Below are 16,809 nucleotides of genomic sequence, written 5' to 3'. Positions count from 1 at the left end.
TCAAACCCGGGTCCCTGGAGCTGTGAAGCAGCAGTGCTACCCACTGTGCTACCGTGCCGCCCAGTCATAGCTAGCGTGAAGAGAAAGATCAACTTAATACGGGGTAGGTCCATTCAAAAACCTGATGGCAGCAGGGAAGAAGCAGTTCTTGAGTTGATTGGTACATGACCTCAGACTTTTGTATTTTTTTCCTGACAGAAGAAGTTGGAAGAGAGTATGTCACAGCTTGGTATGGCACCTGCTCTGTCCAAGACCGCAAAAACTACAAAGGATCGTAAATGAAGCCCAGTCCATCACACAAACCAGCCTCCCATCCATTGACTCTGTCTACACTCCCCGCTGCCTCGGAAAAGCAGCCAGCATAATTAAGGACCCCACGCATCTTGGACATAGAAGAAGTTGGAAGAGAGTATGTCCAAGATGCGTGGGGTCCTTAATTATGCTGGCTGCTTTTCCGAGGCAGCGGGGAGTGTAGACAGAGTCAATGGATGGGAGGCTGGTTTGTGTGATGGACTGGGCTTCATTTACGATCCTTTGTAGTTTTTGCGGTCTTGGACAGAGCAGGTGCCATACCAAGCTGTGACATACTCTCTTCCAACTTCTTCTGTCAGGAAAAAAATACAAAAGTCTGAGGTCATGTACCAATCAACTCAAGAACTGCTTCTTCCCTGCTGCCATCAGGTTTTTGAATGGACCTACCCCGTATTAAGTTGATCTTTCTCTTCACGCTACCTATGACTGTAACAATACATTTTGCACTCTCTCCTTTCCTTCTCTATGTATGGTATGCTTTGTCTGTATAGCATGCAAGAAATAATAGTTTTCACTGTATACTAATAAATGTGACAATAATAAATCAAATCAAATGAGGAAGAACCCTTTTACGCAAAGGGAAGTGGGTGTCTGGAATTTGCTGCATGAGTTGGTGTTGGAGGCGGAGACCCTAAAAAGTACCTGGGTCTGCACCTCAAGTGCTGTAAGCTACAGGACTATGGGCCGGGTGCAGGAAAGTGGAACTAGAAAGGGCACCTGGGTGTCCTTGGGCCGGCATGGACAAGATAGGCTGAATGGCCTCCTTCAGTGCTATGACCTTTCTGTGGTTCTATTTAGTATGTCAGTCATCCGTAGAGATTTGATTACAGCACTCATTAAGAGAAAGCTGCAGGCACACAATTAGCAGGACCAAGTGCAAAGATGAAAATGCAACAGTGACGAGTTCCTAAAAAGAAATGAGGCATTAAAAGGAACGAAATGATATAATATGGGTGGAGTGCACAGAATCAAAATGATGTAAATTGTTAAACACAAAGAATGGATTAGTAACCTTCTCCACCCAGCTGGATATATTTGGATTGGTACTGATAATCAGGGTGGAATGTCAAATGTGACTGAACACAATGCTGCTAATTTTAGAAATGATGGAGGATAGTCATTATTCTTCATTACAAACGCAAACACTCAAACTCATTTCAGTTTAAAGTGAGTACATGAAATCCCTGACCTCTGACAATACGGAGACTGATCAACCTCAATGTCAACTGAAGAGACATTCATCTTTTGCAACCTAAAGAATGAATAAAGTGGTAGTAGAAATGTGCTTTAACCCCGTGTTAAGTAAATTAGTTATTTTAATCTTGGGCAAGATGTTTGATTTGCAATGCTCTGAAAGTTAAAGCTTAAGCTGCTGTTTTCTGGGCTGACCATTGATTGACATTTCTGTAGGTTGAACCTGTACTGGTTAGATAAATCTTCCTAATCTCCTCCTCCCACACAAACAGAATTACAATACCATCTGACAGGAATCAAGGCTGAACAATACCGGAATCTGAATTTTGCTTAAGGTATTTAAATGGGAATCTGATTTCTGAGAAATTAATAACTGTCCCTGTGATCATAAAAGTAGATTGAAAGACTCCATTATTTAGTGATGTGCCTGAATCCATGAAACAACTCTTAGACATCTCTGCAGCTACTTCAAGCAATTAAGTTCTTATTTTTTCTCCAGAACTAGTTTTGTTTAAAGTTCTAAATATTTCAAGGCAAACTCAAACCTCCTTTCTAGTTGGAACTCTTAAGACTCAAGTTGCACATTGCAGTATTGCATGTTCACCCTCCTGGATCAGAGCAAGTTTTGCTTTGATAGTCCAAGCAGAATTCTTATGGTTTAGAGTCATAAAAATGAATCTGAACATATAGAAAAATGGATAACAAACAGTAATCCTGATTCAGATGAAAACCATGTCATCACAGAGAGCAACTATCAGTAACAGAAAGAATTTAAAAACTAGACAGATGAAACTCAATTTAGTCCAGACTAATCTTATTTTACTGACCTGCACAAGAATGTTAATTGTGTATTTTTTAAAGCATGCTGGGGATCAATCAGGAATGTAATGTGTTTTAAAATTATAAACACACAACAGCATTACTGCCTGGAGTACTGCTGATTTAATGCAAGGCCCAGGGTTAAAACAGTCTTCAGGGACCATTGCAGGATGACTTCAATATTGTTCAGGCTTGAAGGGAGGAGTTTTGTTGTTTTGGGAGATATATTGTTAATGGGATTACTAGACAAATTCATTAGCACCAAAGGAAAACAGCTGTTACTCTGTCTTCCAGGGTTTATTCTCACATTTCTTTTTTTAAATGATTAATTTCTAATCCTTCAGGTTTTCCCAGGCCATAGAGCTTTTCTGCCCACCACACCTTACACAGCCAGTCAACACAAAATAGCTTCAAAATCTGTGAATAAATTACCTCTTCTCTTGTGGAATGAATGAATTGTGATCTTTCCCATTAGCTTTTCTGAATCGCTAGCCTGAGTGGACTTAACAATGCTGAACTCTTATCAAATAAAACAAAATGCTGCATGGTGGAAAAAGATCCACCGTGGAAGAGACTTTCCAACACTACCCATGTTGCCATTTGAAGTTGTTAAAACCATGCAAGCTAGGGTACTTTGCAACACAGAATTACCCTTCCACTATATTCCTTCCTCCTGGGAAGTTGTCTACAACCTGGGGTTTTGTTCCTGAAATATCAAGTGGCCTGCACTAGAGTTTGTTTATGTATCAGGTGAAGACCTGATTTGGCTCAGCTATAATATTAAAGCGTCTATCAAGATTCAAACATGAAGAACAGGAGCTTCATATATATTCTGGATTAATTCGCACAGTAGCCTATCTACAACTACACAGGAGAGAGTAACTGCCACGGAATCATATGCTGCACAACATCCGGCCTTTCCAGTTACTGGAAAATACATTGCTACAAATTGTTTTCCAGTCACAATGCTGCTGTAAAAATATTTAAGTAAAACATGCACATACCCTAACTTGTTTTCTATTAGTAACACAGCCTTTTATATATTTTTACAGTGCAATGGGCATCTCAATAGCTGAGGAACAAATTCAAAATGATCAAAAAACAAATTACACACAATTTACACTGCTTACTTTGCATTTAAGTTATAAAACAAGGTATCCTGCCAGCAACTTGAGATAATTGACCACATTTTACAGAAAGGACCATTATTCACATTTATGAATATTGATGTGATCTTTTAGGTCTGAAATTCCTGAGAAAGAGCCAGAAAATTAAATAAACTTTCCTGCTCACTGAGTGCTTGTGTGCACTAAACACTAAGCCAAAGCTTTCCTGTAGTACCAGGATCCATTTGTTGTATTCACCATGATGCCCCATTGGTGCTTTGCCAAATGTCCAATCATTGTAAGCCTGGGCAGTGAGCACCAGCCAGTTCCGCAATTATAGAACGTTGCCGCACAGGAGACCATTCTTCCCATTGTGCTTATGTCAGCTCTTTGAGAAAACCTGTCAATTAGCCTCACTCCCCTGCTCTTTTTTCATGGCTCACTTTGAAACATTCTGCCAAATTTACTTAGTATTGTTTCAGACAATACATTCCAGACCTTAACACACTGAGGGCCATCACATTTGTATTTTCCAACAACACTGATGAATAAAGCTCAGGAATGGAAACTCCAGCAACCATGATAAAAAGCCACTGATTGAGGTATCATTTTGACATCTTTAAATAAGTAATTTCTTGGGTATCAGGCATTGGCCTTCATTCAAATACAGCACTAGCATTTCAGAGTCACTAGGTCATGGGTTCAAGCTTCACTCCTGAGATTTGAGGAAAATCTAGTGTGGGTTTGAAGAATTACCAAGATCCTGGATCCGAGCTATGGCAGGAGGGGGAATACAGGCAGCACACAGCAGGACAGAAATCCCTGTACAGAGAATAGACCTTAGCCGCAGGAGGAGCAGCAGTTACAGCATATAACTGACAAGAAAAGAAATCAAGAATTAAAGTCACAGGACAACAGTTAAGTGGATATTACTATTGTTCTTTTTTTTCTAAATTAGGTTAAACTAAGAAATTTACTTAGTGATCCAACAAGTTTATGTTTGGTAAGTTTGAAATTTGGTTAAGTTCTAAGTAGGTTTACGACTGAAGTCTTATGTCAGATAAGTTTATTAGTAATCAAATAAATGAAGCCACAGTAGGGCACTCCAATTCTGTTGAATACACATCATGTGCCATGTGAGAACTTGAGGACATTGCTTTTCCAGGACACTCACATGTACAGCAAGTGGTATCAGCTGAGGGATTTTAAGCTATGGATTTTGGAGTTTGTGTAGCAGCTGCCATCACTGTGATGCTGCTGTGAGGCTGTAAGCTAAAGACATAAGCACATTTCTGGAGGTGCTCATCCTGCAGTTTAGGGCTTTGCAGGCTATGGGTAACTGTTGGATGGCCCAGCTGTGCTGGGTCAGGAACAGAGGAGAAAGGTTAGAAAAGCAATAGTGAAAGGAAATTCAATACTATGGGGTACAAATAGGTGTTTCTGCTGCCACAAACATCATTCCAGGATGATATGTTGTCTCCCTGGTGCCAAGGTCAAGGATATAATCAAAAGGCTACAAAATTGAATGGGAGTGGAAGGGTAAGGGCAACGGTTAACAGCCAGAGATCACGCAGCATATCAATATCAAAGAGATGGCTAATGTCATGAATGCGCGGTTTTATAAGGTTTGGATACCGCCTGTCTCTTTGATTTAAGATGAAATGGGGTAGTGAAAAAAGACATGTGATCTGTTCCAAATTCTGCCCAAAAAGCCTGGGTGGTTACCAGAGGAACAAGGGAACCCTGGGGGAGATTGATCAGGAGAAAGGTGCAAAATGTTCACACCTGAAACAATGGCAAGAACAGCTGGGCTAATTCTGGACAGATGGTCAGAAAGAGTGAGAGCTGGTTAAAAAGACACATCCCATGGCATATAGATTGAAAGAATTGCTTGGGCAAGACCAGAAGAAGAAATCACTGAAGTGGGCCTTACTGCTGGTAAATGGATTGGGACTTCTTTGAAAACTGAGGGAAGTACCTTTCAACTGTAACTCGGCATTCTGACTTGGTGAAATGGGGAGGTGTGAACTGATTGCAAATTGAGAACGACCGTGAAGTGTGTCCTTTAAAAACTGTAATCCTGTGGGGAGTGTTCTGGAAAGTATGTATGTGTAGTGTGGAATTATCAGTCATGTTACCATGGTAACACATTTCTGCAGTTTAGAGTACTCGGTGCCTACTCAGTAATGTTTAATCAATGTTGCTTTTAGTTAGTTACAGTAAAAGTCTTAAAACTTGAAATCTTGTCACACAATTCCTTTAAGTTGGTCATTGGGAACTCAAGTGTCTTTTTAAAAGTTATTCATCTTTACAGTGATCGTAAGAGGGATGAAGTTCTGCAGGCAGGTTTTAGGTACTACTTTTTAAATTTCTCTCATAGCTCCCTCAAAAGTAGTAAATTCCAGTTTACTCTTGGTACCACGCACTAACAAGAATAGTGCATTGGAATGCATGGCTCGAGAGACAGATAGTACAGAAGGAAGAGCTTTAGATTCCTAGAGCAGTGGAACTGGCTCTGGGGTGGTGGACTGGACAGACTGTTCAAGAACAGGGTCAGGACCAATATTGTTGCCTGGAGGTTTGCTAGTGCTGTCGGAGAGGGTTTGGAACTTGAGCATAGATTTAAAACCAAGGGAACAAAACTGGACATAGAAAGCAGAAAATCAGAAGTATGGATGGTCAACTCAACAAAGGCAAGAAAAAAGACAACAAAGGTGATGTTCAGTGATTAACAGTCTGTAATTCAAGGGGTGTAGTGAATAAGGTAAATGTGCTGAGAGCATATTACAACTAGGAACTATAATAGAGCCTTTAATGAAACATGGTTTAAAAAGGGCAAGAATGGCAGCTCAACATTCTTGATAGCTGTCCAGCCTGTACATGTAAACGTTCCAAGTTTCTATTGTTTTACATACCTAATTTTGAGACTCTCATATGTAACTTTTAGTTTTGGGAATTGAATTTTTAAATGCAAGATAAATGGAAAAGGCCTGGGTAGTCCCAAGATAATTACAATTCAAAGTATTAATTGATTATGCTGGTTCCTTTCAGAAATCAAAATTACTTTAATTCTCAGCAGTTATGTGGTCACCTGTAGACACAAGATAAAGCTGAAAAGTCATTGTGATAGATGCATCACTCTTTCCTTTAGCTTGGTTAAAACAGTATAAATTAATAAATGGGCTTGATGGCTCCGCCAATGTCAACTTATTTACATAATCAAGTATCAGCCCAATTGCCCGAGGGCAGGAGTTCAATGGAAGATGTTTCCCCAGAGAGGAAAATAATTTGAGTAAAATCAAAAGTGAACTGGCAGTAATGGGTTGGACTGCCAGCCACTCTGCAAGAGTGTTAGGGCATGCATTCCCATTGGGATTTTTCTGCATAAAAAGTTCCCTATTTCAGCTCTGCAACAGTGTGAAAATACTGGAGCCAGGTGCTTCTCCACCAGAAGGGGAAAAAATATTTGGAGACTAATCATTCAAGCTAAAGCTTGTGGTATGCTGCCTCCTTGGACCACTGCAGTCCTTGTAGTGTAGGTACAAACACAGTGCTGTTAGAAAGGTAGTTTCAAGATTTTGACCTAGCGACAGTGAAGGGGCGGCAACATATAACCAAAACAGGATGGCGAGTGACTTGGAGAGGAACTTCCAGGTGGTGTTCCTGTATGTGTGCTGCCCTTGTTCTTCTAAAATGGTATCATTTGAGGGCTTTAAAGGTTTTCTCAGAAGCCTTGGTGAGTTCCTGAAGCAACTGTGTGTGTGGAGTTTGCACATTCTCCTCGTGTCTGCGTGGGTTTCCTCCAGGTGCTCCGGTTTCCTCCCACAGTCCAAAGATGTGCGGGTTAGGTTGATTGGCCATGCTAAAAATTGCCCCTTAGTGTCCTGAGATGTGTAGGTTAGTGGGATTAGCGGGTAAGTATGTAGGGATATGGGGGTAGGGCCTGGGTGGGATCGTGGTCGGTGCAGACTCGATGGGCCGAATGGCCTCCTTCCGCACTGTAGGGTTTCTATGATTCTATGAACTGTTCATTGGTGGTGGAGGGAGTGAACATTTATGAAAAAGGTGTCAATCAAGCAGACTGCTTTGTCCTGGATGGTGTCAAGCGTCTTGAGTGTTGTTGGAGCTGCACTCATCCAGGCAAGTAGAGTATTCCAGCAGACTGCTGACTTGCCATGCAGATGGTGGACAGGTGTAGATTGGGGATTCAGGAGAGTTCCCTGCTGCTGGATTCCAAGCCTCTCACCTGCTTTTGTAGCCACAGTATTTATATGGCTAGTCCATTTCATAGAATCCCTACAATGCAGGAGGCTGCCATTTGGTCCATCGAGTCTGCACCGACAACAATCCCACCAAGGTCCTATCCCCGTAACTCCACATAATTAACCTGCTAGTCCCCCTCTCACTAAGGGGCAATTTAGCATGGCCAATCAACCTAACCCGCACATCTTTGGTCTGTGGGAGGAAACCAGAGCATCCGGAGGAAACCCACGCAGACACGGGGAGAACATGCAAACTCCACACAGTGACCCAAGCCAGGAATCAAATCCGGGTCCCTGGCACTGTGAGGCAGCAATGCTAACCCATTCCAGTTTCTGGAAAATGGTAATCCCCAGAATGTTAACGATGAGGCAAGAAAACATACATTCTTTCTGACCTGACAGAGCTCCAATGATAAATTGCCTCAACAAAGCAAAATTGTGTTCTGCTGAGAAATATGAACATGGAGCAGCACAGTATAGAAAGCTGGTCAACCCATTGCAATTTTATTCAAGAACTTCCCAACTACATTTCACAGGAACACTAAAGGAATAAAAAAGAGTGATAAGACAGGGCAATTGAATTCATTGCATTTGGTTGTATTGAGCAATTAGCAAAAAATTGTATTGTGGTTAAAGAGGGTACAAACTTTGTATTGACCAACCAGGTTTATTGCAAACTTATGCCACATCCTTGTCGCTAAATCAAGATCCAAATGAAATCAGGTTTTTGAATTTTCAGATCAATTACTGTCAACCTGAATATTAATTCCTCCCTACGTTAAAGTCTGACTCACTGTTCAATACGTTTATCTAGTCATCATTCCAGTCCTACCCTGATTTCATTAGTAAAATAGCTAGAGCAAAGCTATATTAAAGGGACTTTCCTTCCTGCAGGTGACATAAACGTGAGCAAACCTGTTTTTATTGGTCATCATTAGCCTATATAGTCAGAAAAGATGACTGGATACATATCACACAATTGTTAACATCTCCTGGAGAGAACCAATTACGCAACATCCAGTTTTCAATTGGATGGCAGACAGAATTGACAAAATTGAAAAACCAGCACGAACTAACTTTACTGGAACACAAGAAAATATTACTCTCATTTGTCACTAAAGACCAAAATTTCTACTTATTGAAACAATCTCAGTTAGAACACAATTTTGCTTTGTTGAGACATGAAAGCTCATACATTCTTTCAGATATGACAGAGCTTCAATGATAAATTAAACAAAGGTTCACAGTATATGACTGCTTTGTGCTGTATGTAGCACCCCACAACAGAAATTAAGCTAAAAGAAACCAGCTACACAACTGTGATTTGTAATCATGGGTTTCAAAGTGACCTCTACCAAAATAAATAAAAAACAAATTTTGATGTTCACAATTTTTTTGATCAACAAAAGAAAACTCTACCAATGTGCTGATTGCGCAGCAAGCGGACTCTGATTGGTAGAAGCATTGCTATGGAGAATGCACCAAGGAACAGTTAACTGCCAAGCTTTTGTTTACATTTGAATCAAGCAGATTGACACCGATTGGTGAAGGTATTGCTATAAGGAATGAACCAGGCGATGGCTGTCCCCAGCTTTTCTTTAGTTGAAAACGGCAAAAGGTATGGGCATGCTGCTTCTGCCTGCAAGGGACAGGACTCTGCAGCTTCTAGCATGTGTAAGTGAGCCACAATGCGAGCCCAACTGATCATCTTAAATTGATTGTCAGTGTAAATCTTAACACAATCAGTATTGTTTAGCAATGGATTGCTGTCCAATCGTGGAATCACATCTAATGTTGGACACTAATCAGCTCGGGCTCGTTGGGTAATGTCAGTACTTTGCCTGTTGCGAACAGAGGGACATGCTGTTTGATATAATCTGCCAGTCATTGGACATACGGCCTGCATGCCTGGCATCACACCGGCACTGAAATTCAAATACTACATTAATAATTTGAGTGACAGGCCGAATGTCTTTTTGTCTTGATGGTAGCATCCTGTTAGTGAAGAATAGCACTTGGGTGGCTACTGCATAGGAGCAGTGTGAAATAGTAGTTTCACCTTTGTTCAAATTTTATGAGACACCTTACCGTTCCAGGGTAATCCAAAATAGACCGAAAATGTTTCAGGACCATAAGTGGTGGTCTTAGGTCCATGGGTTCGATTGATATACAGCAATCAATCATCTGAACAGGGTAGCCATTATTCCACAGGATGGCTTTAGTGCATCTTACTTCAGCTTCAAGCTTGCATGGAAAGCAAATAGCTCGGCCCTATTTACGAGGTTGCCAATCAGGCCAATCTTATAGCGTATTGGAATCCCAGTATGTATATTGACCAGCAAAATAGGCTTGTGGTCGACAAAGGTGAATTTGAGTGCAGGATGGACTATTAAGGTGTGACAAGAAATTCATACCTGCAGCTGCGGATTCAAATTTAGCAAATGCACCATCGACATGTCAGAAATATGCAGGAGGTAGGACATTAGGTGTCATTCCATCAAAGATGCGTTTCTCATGCAAACATCTTTGTCAGTTTCCAAGAGTTGGATATTGAGGGGCTCCCATGGTAATACCATCTATTTGGGCACGCAGTGTTGTTAAAATTGAATTCAACTGCGCGAGTTGCTGAGTTCATAATTGCAATGAATACAGAATCAGACAATGATAGTGCATCCAAATCTGAGAGTGACTGATTCGTTAGACAAATCAATGAAAGGATATAGAGCCAGGGGAGTTGGGTGGAATTAAGATGCAGATCAACCATGATCTCACTGAATAGCAGAAGAAGCTTGAAGGTTTATTCCTGTTCCAAAGGCCAAAATCAACTGTGATTCAAATCCACTAAGTCAGCACAAATCACAGAATTGTTACAGTGCAGAAGGTGGCTATTTGGCCCATTGTGCCTGCACCAGCTCACTAAACGAGCATCATGACTTAGTACCATTCCCTTGCCTTTCCCTCCATACCCCATGATATCACATGATTACATGAATAGAAACAATCTAATGCCCTCCTGAATGCCTTCATTAAATCTGCTCCAGCACACTTCCAGAGTGTATTCCAGACCCAAACCATACATTATATAAAAAAGTTTTTTCGCACATTGCATTTATTTCTTTAGCAAATCACTAAATCTGTGCCCTATCGCTCTTGATGCTTTTATGAGTGGGAACAGTTTCTCCCTCTCTACTCTGCCCAGCCCCCTCATGATTTTGAACGTCTCTATCAAATTTCCTCTCAGCCTTAAAGAACAGTTCCAACCTCGCAATCTAAAGTTTCTCATCCCTTCTATTCTTGTAAAGCTCTCTGTACTCCAACGCGCTCATATCCTTCTTATAGTGCGGGGTCCAGAACTGTACACAATACTCCAGTTGAGGTTTAACTAGTATCTCATATAAGTTCAGTAAAATTCCCTTGCTCTATGCTCCTATCAATAAAGCCCTTATTAAGGCAGGAAGGATGCAATTGCATTGAAGGCAGTTCAGAGGAGGTTTACCAGGTTGATAACCTGGAATGAGTGGGTGGTCTTATGAAGATAGGGTGACAGGCTGGGCTTGTTTCCCTTGGAGTTTAGAAGAGTGAGAGGTGACCTGATTGTTGTTTACAAGATTCTGAATAGTCTAGACGAGGCGGACTTGGAAAGGTTGTTTTTTTTTGTGTGGGTGAAACCAGAATTAGGGGGTACTGTTTTAAAATTAGGGGTCACCCTTATAACACAGAGGTGATGGGAATGTTTTTTCCGCTGACATTTTGCGACTTTGGAACTTTGTCTCAGAAGGTGGGTGGAAGAGGGATCACTTAATATTTTTTTAAGGCAGAGATAGATATATTCTTGTTACACAAGGGAATTGAAGGTTATTGGGGGTATTTAGGAATGTGGAATTTGAACCACAAACAGATCAGCCATAATGTTATTGAATGGTGGAGCAGGCTAGGGGGGCTGAATGGGCTACTTCTACTCCTATTTAATGTGTAAAAGTTTATTAGTGTCACAAGTAAGCTTACATTAACACTGAATGCAGTTGCTGTGAAAATCCCTAGTCGCCACACTCTGGTGCCTGTTCGGGTACCTGAGGGAGAATTTAGCATGACCAATACACCTAACCAGCACATCTTTCGGACTGTGGGAGGAAACCGGAGCACCAGGAGGAAACCCACGCAGACACGGGGAGAACATGCAGACTCCGCACAGGTGGTGATCTAAGCCAGGAATCAAACCTGGGTTCCTGGCACTGTTAGGCAGCAGTGCTAAGCACTGTGCCACCCAAAAGAATACTATTTGCTGTATTAACTACTCTCTCCACCTGTCCTGCCACCTTCAATGATCTATACAGCCAGGTCCGTCTGCTCCTGCATCCCTTTAAGAATTTTAGCCCTTATTTTATATTGTTTGTCCATGTCCTTCCTACCAAAATGCATCACCTCAAACATCTCCACATTGAACTTGGGGGCAGCATGGTGGGTTCAATTCCAACCTTGGGTCACTGTCTGTGTGCAGTTTGCACATTCTCCCCGTGTCTGAGTGGGTTTCCTCCAGGTGTTCCAGTTTCCTCCAACAGTCCAAAGATGTGCGGGTTAGGTTGAATGGCCATGCTAAATTGACCCTAGTGTCAGGGGGATTAGCATGGTAAATGTGTGGGGTTATAGGAATAGGGCTTGGGTGGGATTGTGGTTGGTGCAGACTCGATGGGCCGAATGGCCTTCTTCTGCACTGTAGGGATTCTATGATTCATCTGCCATCTATCTACTCCAATTTGTCTATGTCTTTTTGAAATTCTACACTGTTCTCTTCACAATTTACAATATTTCGAGGTTTTACATCAGCTGTAAACTTTGAAATTGTCCTCTGTACAATAAGATCTAGATCATTAATATACATCAGGAAAAGCAAGGGTCCCAATACTAATCCTGGGGAACACCACTACAAACCTTCCTCCAGCCCGAAAATATTCATTCACCATTACTCTCTGCTTCCCATTACTCAGCCAATTCTGCATCCACATATTACTGTCCATTTATTTCATGAGCTATAACTTTTCTTATGCCTTCTGAAAGTCTAAGTACACCACATCAACAGTATTACCCTCATCAACCCTTTGTTACCTCCTCAAAAAACTCCAGCAAGTTAAACACGATTTTCCCTTTAGATTAGGCTCTTCCTAATCAATGACATTTTTCCATGTGACTACTAAATTTATTCCATATGTTTCAAGAAACTTGCCCACAGCTCACATTGAAACTGACTGGCCTGTAATTGCTGGGGCTATCCCTACAACCCTTTTTTTTAAACAAGGGGGTAACATTTACAATTCTCCAGTCCTCTGGCACCTCCAATAAGCCTAAAGTTTGCCTGGCCCATATGGTTCAGTCCTGTGTCTCACAGTTTATTATAAAGGAGCTCCCAAACCCTCTAATCCCTACTTCAGAGAGATGTTCAACATGGTAACCAGGTACTTAAAACAGCAAATCCTTCTGCTCACCCCAGCATAACTGTAAACATACGCAACGGCAGATTCCAACAATAACGAGACACTTTTCTGGCTGCAGCTTTCTATCGAGAATAATGTTATTGTCGGCCAATTTATCCGAAACAAAGTCTTGAACAGTTACTTGGGTCATCGAGATAAAGTCCAAAATCAATATTCATTGGGCTGGATTAACTATTTGAACTGCTTTCAAGACTTTGTTAAAGATAAAAGAGTCGCTTCGTAATCCAGAATTTGGACAAGAAAAATAAATCCGTTTTGAAATTGCTACAATCAGGAGGGATGGATCCGAAACAAAGAATGAATGTTACCTTTGTTTCTATTGCAAAGTAAAAATACAGCCACTGACAGCATAGCGTTTAAAGTTTAGACTTCCACTAAAACTGCTTGCTGGTCAAATCTCTCCACCATTATGCAATGCCATAATATAGATCTAATTGGAATAATGTGTCCTGACATACTGCCACGTTATTCTCAGAGAAGGAATTTCCTCTCGGCACGCACCAAGCAGTAAACTCTGTCATTACAATACTGTCTTTGGCAATAATCCGTCCAATTCTCCATTCCAGCACCTTCAAAAATATATACATTACAGGCCCCTCTTCAGCCAGTTTCCTTTCGACTTTTCTTCGTTCCCCCACGTACTCACAACACGGCCAGAGAAAAGGGGGGTGCGAGGGTTTGACAGGTTGGGGAAACAGGAGTTCCATTCACCACACAAAGTGGCATTAGTAATCTCACACACAAAAAACAAACTACACTGACAAATAAAAACTGTTTTCCACCGCTGAAGGCGCCACCCTCAATTCAGATCAGCCCGGCAATTAGTAAAGATCTAATGATAGATGTGAAAAGGCTGAATGTTCAGGGAGTGCCTCCCATCCCCCACACGGTGACAAAACTATCCCTCCCTTCCCCAGGTAGCGCTTTCCGCTGCTCTCACTCCGTGCTATGTAACATGGATTACTTTCCAGGAGTTGGCTGGTGCTGTTGTCTCTGTGATTAATCGCCATACTTTTAACTCAGTTGTAGTCCTGAGGCAGGAGCCGAGAGTCTCGCATCCTCCTCAGAAACTCTCCCCAACACAACACAAAGCGGCTCCGACTGGCTCCCCGGTCTCGTCTTCTCTTCATTGGAAATGACTGGCTTCAGTTAAAATGACCCAGACTGTCTGACAAAGAATGTATTCCCCAAAGGTTTGAGAGCAAACACAACGTGTCGCTTCCTGAGGAACAGAGAAATCGGTACCAGATTGCAAAGGGATCGCAGAGTAAGCAGCACAAAGGCAGCTTTTGAAAGGAGTGAGGAAGGGTCTGCAAGAGCAAGTCCGGTGTCAAACTTACCACCGCTGCAGCTACTGGAAGCAACTCGCCGCTCGCTGACTTTCTGAAAGGAAAACCCCTGGTAGCCGTTCTTTTTCTTCCTTTCATGTAGCGGTGATAAACATGCCTCATTGAACAATACAGTGCAGGGCCCCGGTGTTAGCAGACACTCACTCAATGCCCACTCTGACTCTTAACCCGCACTCCTCCAAACTTCTCCAACACTCAGCACACCGCCGCCTCGGCACGCGTGCACACTTCTACCAGCCCATTGGTGACCCGCACTATCCATCTTGCCAAGACGCCACTCCCATTCGCTCATTCTCCCCTCGTCCTGCCCTCGGTTCACTAACGTCACTGGCTGTGAGCTCCAGCAGTGTTCACTGGAGTTAAATGTTTTGGATTGACAAGAGTTTCACATCAAATATATCCTCATTTTATCTTGCAAAAGCTGGCTGAATCAAACAAACTGGATGCTATTATCACCACTCTCACAGGTATTGTGTGGATCTCTCTTATCTCACCCCCCTTTGCACATGCTTTTGTCCTTTTATATCCATGCATTATTTCACTGATAATATGATAACTTTTTTATCTAACAATTTGCAGTATGTTTAATCAATTAAGTAGCCTACTCCTGCTCCCAATTCATATGTTCACATTCAGTCCATGTTATACAGAGCAATCTAATTTTCCTCCAATGCGATTTTCAAGTTTGCTGACAACACCACCGTAGTGGGTCGGATCTCAAACAATGACGGGACAGAGTACAGGAATGAGATAGAGAATCTGGTGAACTGGTCCGGCAACAATAATCTCTCCCTCAATGTCAACAAAACGAAGGAGATTGTCATCGACTTCAGGAAGCATAAAGGAGAACATGCCCCTGTCTACATCAACGGGGAATAAGTAGAAAGGGTCGAGAGCTTCAAGTTTTTAGGTGTCCAGATCACCAATAATCTGTCCTGGTCCCCCCATGCCAACACTATAGTTAAGAAAGCCCACCAATGCCTCTACCTTCTCAGAAGACTAAGGAAATTTGGCATGTCAGCTACGACTCACCAACTTTTACAGATGCACCATAGAAAACATTCTTTCTTGTTGTACCATAGCTTCGTATGGCTCCTGCTCTGCCCAAAACCACAAGAAACGACAAAAGGTCGTGAATGTAGCCCAATCCATCACGCAAACCAGCCTCCCAACCATTGACTCCGTCTACACCTCCCACTGCCTCGGAAAAGCAGCCAGTATAATCGAGGACTCTGTGCATTCTGGACATACTCTCTTCCACCTTCTTCTGTCAGAAAAAAGGTACAAAAGTCTGAGAACACGTACCAACTGACTCAAGAACGTTTCTTCCCTAAAGCCATCAGACTTTTGAATGGACCTATCATATATTAAGTTGATCTTTCTCCTATCCTACTAAGTTGATCTTTTAACCCTATCTGTAACTGCAACACTATATTCTGCACCCTGTCCTTTCCTCCTCCCCTATGAACTTTATGAACAGTATGTTTCGTCTGTATAGCACGCAAGAAACATTGCTTTTCACTGTATCCCAATACACGTGACAATAATAAATCAAATCAAATCGCCCTGTATATCTTGCCCGAAACCTTAAATCTGTGTCCCTTAATCCTTTACCACTAGGCAATGGGAATAGCTTTAACTATATTTTCTAAGCCTGTCATAATCTTATACATCACAATCAGACCTCCCCTCAAACCTTTTAATTAAAGTTCCTTATCTCTACTATCTTGTTAATTTCCCCTGCACCCTTCCAGAACTGGATACAAAATTCCAGTTGTGGCCAAACCAGAGCTTTATAAAGATGTTCAGCAAAACTTCCCGGTTTTTGTATTAAGTACTTCTATTTATGAAGCCCAAGATACCATTTGTTTCACTAACGACGCTTTCAATATGTCTAGCCACCCTCTAAGATCTTGCACATGTTCACTCTGTCCCTGCTGAGCGACAAGAGGCACTGGAATTGTTGCAGTGTTTGTGTACAAGGGCCATAATTGAGCAGACCATGAACGTGGTCAAGCCACATATCCACTGCCTGAATCATTTGAAGAGGGTTCTGCTATACATTGAAAACTGTTTTTCCAGATTTGTGGGCTTATGCTGAATAACTTAATGCCAATGAATGATATCCTTAGGAAACCACTGAAGATTGGACTGCAGGCATTCCCAAAATATCGCTGAATCTCATAGACAAGTCAACTTGTCAGGATCCAGCTCTGTGGGCAAGGAGCTGAATGTTTGTTCATTATAGCTCAAATGACTTAACGTGCAAGTGCAAAGC

The 16,809-nt window shown here is 41.8% G+C and overlaps 1 protein-coding gene across 1 annotated transcript in view; it reads right to left on the bottom strand.

Annotated features, from left to right (window-relative positions):
- The window catches only part of LOC144504529 (rho guanine nucleotide exchange factor TIAM2-like), a 314,348-nt gene extending 299,604 nt beyond the window's left edge, over positions 1-14,744 (bottom strand). The window contains exon 1 of the mRNA XM_078229959.1: positions 14,523-14,744. The gene's annotated coding sequence lies outside the window, so the exon portion shown is untranslated. The remainder of the gene's footprint in view (positions 1-14,522) is intronic.
- Positions 14,745-16,809: the final 2,065 nt, after the last annotated feature.

Source organism: Mustelus asterias, chromosome 15 (assembly GCF_964213995.1).
Source record: "Mustelus asterias chromosome 15, sMusAst1.hap1.1, whole genome shotgun sequence".
Taxonomy (NCBI): Eukaryota; Metazoa; Chordata; class Chondrichthyes; order Carcharhiniformes; family Triakidae; genus Mustelus; species Mustelus asterias.
The sequence above is the reverse complement of the archived record's forward strand: the minus strand, read 5'-3'. Positions and strand labels throughout refer to the sequence as shown.